This window comes from Anneissia japonica, unplaced genomic scaffold, assembly GCF_011630105.1.
Source record: "Anneissia japonica isolate Jap-2015-1 unplaced genomic scaffold, ASM1163010v1 scaffold180_len884964_cov147, whole genome shotgun sequence".
NCBI classification, from domain to species: Eukaryota; Metazoa; Echinodermata; class Crinoidea; order Comatulida; family Comatulidae; genus Anneissia; species Anneissia japonica.
Genome location: NW_022696035.1, coordinates 120,650 through 128,453, shown reverse-complemented (window position 1 = coordinate 128,453; position 7,804 = coordinate 120,650). Strand labels below are relative to the sequence as shown.

Sequence of the window (7,804 nt, the reverse complement as noted above, 5' to 3'; positions counted from 1 at the left end):
TACCCCCTCCCATACCCGCCTCCGGCTCGGGCCTTCGGCCCTCAGATAACGCTGCGCACTATAGTTACAACCATAAATACTTAGCCCGCCCAGTCGGACATCGTAGCTCCCCACCCCATAAATGATATCCTAGAGCCGCCACAGCACCCACCCCCATACCCCCTCCCTCGTCAATACAGAAGACAATAAGAGAATTATGCCTACACTGTATAGACAATGTTTGATCTTGTTAAAGCAAAAAATACAGCACAAGAAATTGCTTCGTCATACATTGAATAATATAAATGAAATTCAAAATTTACTAGAGCCCATGAGATATCGCAGACAATTATACTCCATAAACCCTACAACACGCTGACATATCGAGATGCAATCAAACCTTACCCATCCTGAAACACGGTTCGCAAGCTGAACTGCACACAATTCCACTTGTTCCAACGCTCGCTGAGATTCGCTAGACAAGATTCATACCGCCGTCACGCTTTCTGCATCTGGTATTGATTATTCATGATATTTAAATAATGTTCCTCGGGGCTGCTAGATTTAGTCTTTACCGAACAGCCGGAGGTACGTTGTACAGCGCCACCTGCGTTAGGGCAAAAGTTGTTCGCACATTTGCAGACATAAATGATCAGGCATTTGCATTTTTTTTGTAGACAAAGCGTATGTACGGAAGCCCTAAGTGCCAGCCTACTTGACGACTTGTCAAGATTAATTATTTTGTCAAGTCGACATAACATACATATCATGTCGACATGCACAGATAAGTTTTCCTGCCATATCGACTTAACTTTTAAAAGTTGCCATGGTGAGATACATTATCTTGTCAAGTTAACTTAAATTAGCCATGTCGTCATGACGATATAGATTATATTGCCAAGTCGACATAGTAAAAATTATATGTTGTCATGGCGATATAGATTATCTTTCCAAGTTGACTTCACAAAAAGTTCATGTCGTCATGGCAAGATAAATTATTTTGCCAAGTTGACTTTTAAAAGTTGATAAGTAAACATGGCAGGAAAACTTATCTGTGCATGTCGTATATTATGTCGAATTCTTGACAAGATAATTAATCTTGACAAGTCGTCAAGTAGAATGGCACTTATGCGCTTCCGTACGTATGTATACACTTAGTCTACAAAACGCTCTCAAACTGTTTCCACGACTTTCTTTGGCTGGTCTGAAGTGTGATATCATGATACAGTAAAGCCCCTCCTTTGGGACACCCTTATTAAGGGAAATTTTTTTTTGGCCACAGACGAAGGAAAGTATATCTTTACTCATTCTGACCTATCCTTATTCAGGGGACACCCTATTAAAGGAACACTTGCGTTGGTCCCACTTAATAGTGGTTCTATTTTATTTAAAATTATGAATTGTTCATGTGGTATTATTTAAATTTCCATCTTATTTGCATATGTTATACAAAATGGTAATGAAAATACCATTTCTAAAGCGCAATGAAATGTAAACATCAAATTTGGTAACTAGATGATTGTTTAAATAATTATATTATTAATTGAGATAATTTAAATAAATGCATATTACATTGAAACAAAACACACATAATTAGTAAACGAAGTAATTGCGTGTAATTGCCTTTATTAGGTAAAACCCCTCTATTGTATAACAATTACTATACTGTACTATGTATTCAGCATCAGATATGTTATAAACTATTGATATTTGTATTTATTGGAATTTTGATTATGCAGACTATAATTTATTATGCATTACGTATGTAATTGACTAATACAATAGCTTAATACCATTAATTTAATAATTATAATAATTATTATAATAATGAATTAAATAGAAAGGTCTAATTAATAATCATAATGAAACAAGTAACGAAGCAGGATAAACGATTGTTGAGCATGCGGAGTGTTCTTCTTTATTTCAGCCAATCACAATGATTATTCAACTGTTAAAATAAGAAAAAAAGGGACGAAAATCATTACTATTTATTAAATTACTTCAGGAAATATATTAATTATTAGGCCTATAATTACGCCTCGCAGAATGCAATTATACAGTCAAGATATAGGTCCATAGGAAAATGGTCTTTCTACAGTGGTGCCTACAATACTGAATATTAAATTGCCAGCCTTTTCCTTTTATTAGTTACTTCAATATAACATCGCCTCATCCTTGCCATTTGATTGGTGGTTTAACAACACATTGCATTGGATTGGCCTATCATTTAACGAACGAAAACGAAATTATTATAAAAAGATTTGAGTCATTTATATGTAGCTTATTTTCAATTTATACTGTACTCATTATTTTATGTTTCGTCCCTTTCCAAAATCAAATAGTAGAACTCTAAACTTAGTATCTTGAACTTAAAACTGGTCGAGTTCCTGAGCATCTTATTTGATGGATTCGGCGCTATTTAAAACTATTTTAATTATTATTATTATTATTATTATTATTATTATTATTATTATTACTATTATTACTGTTATTGTTATTATTATTATTATTATTATTATCATCGTCATTGTTATTGTTATTGTTGTTGTTGTTGTTATAAAAGATATAAAATATTATTATCATCATTATTATTATTATTGTAATTGTTATTGACATTGTTGTTGTTGATGTTGTTGTTGTTGTTGTTGTTATAAAAGATATAAAATACTTTCCATGTTAGTATTAATACAAATTTTACTAACCGAATAAAAAATGATCAGCGCAAAATTTTGAACATCCTTCTAATTTCTCTTTTATGGCCAACAACTTATTCTGTTCCCAATTCTTCGGCACATCCTTCCTGTATATGAAAAAAAAAATTCTTCGGGCGTGATGCTGCGGATGCGTATTGCTACCAACATAAACATATATTTGATTCATTACAGTATCTCGTACGTACGAGATAAATATATAGTATGAACCGCCGACTGCTCATTGCCGGACAGCTAGGCTTAGGCTTAACCATGCATTTACTTCCACTCCGATATAATAATAGCACTTTGAAAACGGTTATCGGTGTTTCATAAATAGCAAATACGCAGCGTAACGACTACTCATGGGGCCCGGGGCCAATAAAATGGGGGATGTGCATTGCGTTTCAGGTAAGTATTTTTGCTCTCTACTTTAAGGGGTGAAATCTACCTACTTAATTTCATGGCCGAAGACTGGCGTGCAAAGTCTCTATTGTGTTTGGTAGTAAAAGGAGCTCGCCCCGCCCCCTCCCACTTTGGTTTTAAGGCCCAGGCGTCACCCTTCCCCTCCTGACAGTTTTACGGGCTGTTGTTAGAAAGGTAATAGATCAGTCTCTCGAATTGGAAGGTGCACTGAATTATACTAATTTTGTTTTAAATTTAAGAGCTTTAACGACAACCATTCCCTGACAGGGGTTCCAGATGGGGCCCAGAAAAGGGTGGCACCGGGATTTTTCCGTTGGGGGCAGACGAAGGGGAAACATCGATTTTATGGTCTACTAATATGTACAAAATACAGATAACTGGTTTTTCTCCCTGACGAATAGTTGTTTTTCTCCCCAACGGGGGCCCGTGCCCCCGGCCCCCGCTGCCGCCACACCAGGGCGCAGAGACAGCTCATTAGGGTTATCAGAATCAAGAAAAAACAACTTAAATTTCTCCAAAATAAAAAATTGTCCTGCCGAATACCATTTAAAAACTATTGCACATTAAAATACATTCATAAAAATAAAAAATATACGATACAATATAATAATAATAATAATAATAATAATAATAATAATAATAATAATAATAATAATAATAATAATAATAATAAAAATCATCAGATTTTTAAAAACGTAAAAAACAAAACATTAATGTAGAACATATTAAAAACATAAAGACAATTTAAGCTCCATTATTGTTGTAAGTATTATTAATATTAGTATAATTATTATTATTATACTCATAACAACACCAACAACAACTAGACTAGGGCCTATGTCATAATAAGAAGTGATGTTGAAATTACAAAAACAAAAGTCATTTAAAAAGTCTAACGTAAAATAAAACTCGAAAAACAAAAATGAAATTATACAGACAATAAAGAAAATTATGAAGTTAAAACACACGAAAAGCATCTTAACGTGAAGATCAATACCCACGGCGTTATTCGCCTATTCATATTTTAGGAGCTGACGACTATTCCCTGAGAGGGTTACAGGTGGAATGCAAATCTCCCCGACGGGGTTTCTATTCGTCCCCTGCTAGTGCATTTTTCCTCTTGAAGAAGGGTGGTGCAGCTCTTATTTGAATCCGTTTTTTAATTCAAGAACGCTCTAATTCGACACCAATTTTTCGAACCAAGAACCAAATAACAATCTTTAACCTTTTAAAAACACAGCACCAAACGCCAAGATTACCTCAAAATGTTCAGTTCACATAAGTGGTCTTGAATTGAATGAACTGTGCAACATCATAATTGCTGGATAAATGAGCAGTCCGGGCTTATACTAGACTGTCATCTTTTACTAAGTCGTACGTACGAGATATTAATTCGTTGTACGTACGACTTAATATTATCTCGTACGTACGACATAAAGCCCCATTCCCGGCAAGATTTCAGTTATTAAGAAAAATCTGATTTCTATAATTATGTTATAAAGATTCATAAATGTAATATGAAATTGCTAATTTAACTGAATTTAGACATTCCTAAACATGAAAAAATGTAAAATAACACTGAAATTTGATTTTTTTTGTCTTCCACACAAAAAATAAATGCGGATGAATTTGTCATGTTTGATTTTGCGATAGGTCTGCGAAGAAACATAGTAGGCGCCAAAAACATCAGCATATCCAACACTGCTAGGCTAGGCCTAGCCTTACCTCGATTTAGGTTCTGTTAAAACGGTCGACATGATATTTTCCGTTGCTAGTATTGACACTTGTTAAAAATAATATTTCACAGGAATTATTTCAAATCTGTTAAAAAAATGATTCTGACCGAGATTTTGACAATTAAACAACAAACATATCTCAGGCCTACTCGATCGATCGCAGTGTGCGAGATGCTGTAAAGCTGGTTTTCCACTAGGCGAATTTATTCGCGCGAATCAAAGCGTCCGTTGGCTTCCTGAGTTCTGATTGGTTGCGCATTTTTTCGCTAGCAAAAACTCCGATAGAAACGTGAATGCGCATATGCATGAGCCGCCGCTTTCCATTCGCGCGAATAAATTCGCCAAGTGGAAAACAGGCTTTATAATATACTCTTTGATGTAAAGTACAAAAACCAATTTCATTAGAGAGGGCGCACTTTATTGACTGTATAAAGTATACATAAAAGCGAGAGCATTCCAGCGGGTGCGATCTACAGCCTCTGAATTTGCCTAGTAACGAAGAATTCATCGAGAAAATGGTAATCTCCTATGAGAAATAGTCTGTATTTCTCATTTAAAAAAAAATTCTTTTGCGTAAAACTAAAATTTAGGACAATATTTTTCCATTGTTTATAATAAATAGAGTAACATATGTATTTTTTTCAAAAAAACAATCTTTTTAGTGAAATTTTGCCGGGAATTTTAATTAGGCCTATCTCGTACGACGCTTTTGACTTAATAGCTAAGCCTACATTTTCTTTTTAATTTTCAAAAATGTTTGGGCCCTGGCCGACTGCATCCTCACCAACCATACAATTCGCCTCCGCTCTAAAACCAAGGCAATCCAACAACAGACGCACATCGCGGGACATCTTAGGCTAAGTTCAGACCTGAGAGATATGCCAGGTGTATCTAACGCCTGGCGTACGTTAATCCATGATGTAACTAGCGAAGTGTTCAGACTAGGCGACTAGCGTAAGTATTCGCGCGAAATATTTGTATTCGTAATCTCGCGTTTTATTTCCTGTTTACATCTAGGCTTGTGATTAGTCAAATCTTGGCCGAGTTCAAAATCATTGATGCATGACTGTCGTAACTCAGTGGTGTACGCTAATAAGCAATTAGTAGAGCTCCGCATAGTACACTATATGAAAATTATTATACGAAGGTTAGATTTAATGCTTGAAAAAATTTACCTAAATATAATAATTTTCCGCTAGTGTACGATGCATGCTCTACTAATTGCTTTATAAGTCAATCGCCCGTTTTTTAATATTAGTATTTTTATAACCAACTGTGTTGTACCAGTCATCGGTACTATAGTGATATGATCAGTATACTGTGTGCGTATTTATATTTTGTGCGTATGCTGATTTGTGCTCCTGCAGTAGGCAGCGCCTACGCGTTAACTACACATCAGCAGTACTGTACGGATACGATGAATAACTAGGCCTAGGCTATTTTGTAATTCGTATTGTGTTAGAAGAACTAGCAGTATCCGGATACCGCTAACGGTTAGCAAGCGCTATCGGTTAGTAAGTTGAGCGCGTTTTTATCATTAACCAATCACACGTACGCGTTTACAATTGCCAGTTTCTTATTGGCCAGTAATTCGATCATCATATTTTTGGTATCCGGATGGGGATTTTCTCGTATGGACGCACGGCAGCTGACGGTTATGCTAACCGTTAGCAGCCGTGTGAGAACATAGCCTTAAACTATAGCAAAAAAACCCCCCCAAAAACAACATAATTAACCGTCAAAGTGTGACGCGCGTGTCAATTGCGCGAATAATCGCACGTCCTGCGGTGGTTAGAAAAGCCTAATAAATTGTTGTATGAACATTATACTGAAATTATATTTGTTATCAACATTCATTTTACCGATGTGGTCTCCGGTGTTTCATGAAACTCACTTTGCAGAAAAAGTAAATAATTTTTCTGTATCTACTCATTGTCGTTTTGTGCACCTTAGTCCAAAATTGTCAAAATGACAGTTTAATGTTATATAAGAACATAATTTTTTACAAAAATCGTAAAAATTCTTTTGCTATAACTTTTCAGTTTCTTAGTCAATTTTCACAAATCAAATTGTAGTTTATAGAAGCACTTAACAAGCTTGTGATCAAAAGAAATCAGATGTAACAGACATTGCGAAGTACCCAAGTAAAATAGTTACTATCTTTATCATAATCTTCGTCATCATCTTTATCTTCATCTTCATCATCACCTTCATCTTATTAATACTATACCATAATAATCTGCACCGTCGTTACCCTATTATTCACATACCTTTTGTTCCTGCAAGACATAAAAATAAAAATTAAGAAATATAGGCCAGTTAAATTTTATTTCATATTTTAATATATTATATCATATCATATAATATCATAACATTTTTTCGTCATTTACATAAAATAATACACAGAACGTAAACGTATAAAAACATGACAAGTGTGACAACAAAACATCAGTTGATACCTGACAGGATTACTCAAAAGTGAATAAGTTCACTGTCAAGGGGCCTCCTAGACATCAGCTGGCCAAATTAAACATTATTTCATATTAAATATATATTAAATAGGCTATGTACATATTGTTAAAGCGTTATATCCGAAAAAAAATAAAACAGTTAAAATAATGGTTTATGTAAAAGATTAAAATATTAAAATTGTAATACAAAGTAATTTAAACATGTAAAGAAATGACGTTTAAGAAGACTAAGAAAGTTTTTAGTTTGTTTTGTGTGTTTGCATTTTGCTTGTATGTTGTTCTATTGAATCGAATTAAATTAAATTGCACCTCGAAGATGTACTGGCGGTTTATCCCAGAAACATGGAAGTGATAAAATGACATTTGCCATCAAATGACATGACACAATTTTAGCATATAATTATTTATAATATGCTAACATACAATTATATTGCATATATATATGTATATATATATATATATATATATATATATTTTATATATATACACATGTCTCTTATAC

At 34.2% G+C, this 7,804-nt stretch overlaps 1 long non-coding RNA gene across 1 annotated transcript; it reads right to left on the bottom strand.

Annotated features, from left to right (window-relative positions):
* Positions 1-1,585: 1,585 nt before the first annotated feature.
* On the bottom strand, positions 1,586-7,115 carry LOC117101697. The gene is made up of 3 exons (XR_004444304.1): positions 7,102-7,115; positions 2,682-2,779; positions 1,586-1,927 (listed from the first exon to the last, which is right to left on the bottom strand). It is a non-coding gene; the product is annotated as an uncharacterized LOC117101697 (long non-coding RNA).
* Positions 7,116-7,804: the final 689 nt, after the last annotated feature.